This window comes from Ursus maritimus, unplaced genomic scaffold (assembly GCF_017311325.1).
Source record: "Ursus maritimus isolate PB19 unplaced genomic scaffold, ASM1731132v1 scaffold_10, whole genome shotgun sequence".
In the NCBI taxonomy this organism is placed as follows: domain Eukaryota; kingdom Metazoa; phylum Chordata; class Mammalia; order Carnivora; family Ursidae; genus Ursus; species Ursus maritimus.
The window spans coordinates 37,325,272-37,326,748 of record NW_024423344.1 but is presented as its reverse complement, the minus strand read 5'-3'; the positions used below and the strand labels follow the sequence as shown (position 1 = coordinate 37,326,748).

Below are 1,477 nucleotides of genomic sequence, written 5' to 3'. Positions count from 1 at the left end.
AAGCTTCTGCCTTCGGCTCAGGGCGTGATCCCCGCGTTCTGGGATGGAGTCCCACATCGGGCTCCTCCGCTGGGAGCCTGCTTCTTCCTCTCCCACTCCCCCTGCTGTGTTCCCTCTTTCGCGGGCTGTCTCTCTCTCTCTCAAATAAATAAATAAAATCTTTTAAATAAATAAATAAATAAACAATAAAAAAATAAATAAATAAAAAACTCCACCTTACCTACAGAGAAACAAAGATAAGAATTACTTCCAACGTCTCTTCAGAAACCGTCTCTTCAGAGACCACGTGAGCAAGAGCTTGGAGTGAAATTCAAGTGTTGAGCGGGCACGTGGATAGCTCAGTCGATTAAGCATCTGATTTTTGATTTGGGCTCAGGTGGTGAGATCAGCTTCACCTGGCTCCGGGCTCATTGCAGAATCTGCTTAGGATTCACCCTCTGCTCCAACCCCACTCACTCGCGCCCTGCTCTCTTTCTAAAAAAGGAAATAAAGTGTTGAGAGGGGAAAAAATCACCAACTTAAAATTCTGTACCTTGGAAATTATCCTTCAAAAGATAAGAATAGAGACTTCCTCAGAAAAACAAAAACTGAGGGAATTTTTTGCCAACAGACCTGCCTTCCAAGAAATATTAAAAGAGGCAGACTGCCTCCGAGACGTCTCCTGCCCTAACAGAGTCCCCATGATTCTTCAGAGGCTCTTCAGGTTTTCCCCTCCTTCGGTCTGCACTCTCAGTTCGTTTGAGGAGGCACACGGGTGTTGCTGCAGTGGCATTTAATAAGGAACCTGATCCTGTACAGAAACTCTTCGTGGACAAGATTAGAGAATACAGAACTAAGTGACAGGCATCTGGAGGACCCGTTGATGCTGACCCAGAGCACCAGCAAGACCCAGAGAGGGAACTTTTCAAGCTTAAGCAAATGTATGGTAAAGCAGACATGAATATGTTCCCGGACTTCAAATTTGAAGATCCTAAATTTGAAGTCATCGAAAAACCCCAGTTCTGAAAAAATAATGTAAAATTTATTTATTTGGTAATTTGTCCTATATTAGTTGTACAACTGTTCAGAATAAACATACCCTTCTCAACTGTCAAAGAAAAAAAGAAATATTAAAAGAACATCTTTATTTTTTTAATTTAATTTTTAAATTTAAATTCAATTAATTAACATACAGTGTATTATTGGTTTCAGAGGTACAGGTCTGTGATTCATCAGTCTTATGTAATACCCAGTGCTCATTACATCACAAGCCCTCCTTAATGGCCATCACCCAGTTACCTCATACCTCCCCTTCCTTCCCCTCCAGCAACCCTTTTTTGTTTCCTATGATTAAGAGTATCTTATGGTTTGTCTTCCTCTCTGGTTTCGTCTTGTTTTATTTTTTCCTCTCTTCCCCTATGATCTTCTATTTTGTTTTTTAAATTTCATATATCACTGAGATATATGATAATTGTCTTTCTCTGATAAACTTATTTCG

At 40.3% G+C, this 1,477-nt stretch overlaps 1 pseudogene; it reads left to right on the top strand.

The window, feature by feature from the left end:
* Positions 1–209: 209 nt before the first annotated feature.
* LOC103677530 lies at positions 210–1,019 on the top strand (annotated as a pseudogene).
* Positions 1,020–1,477: the final 458 nt, after the last annotated feature.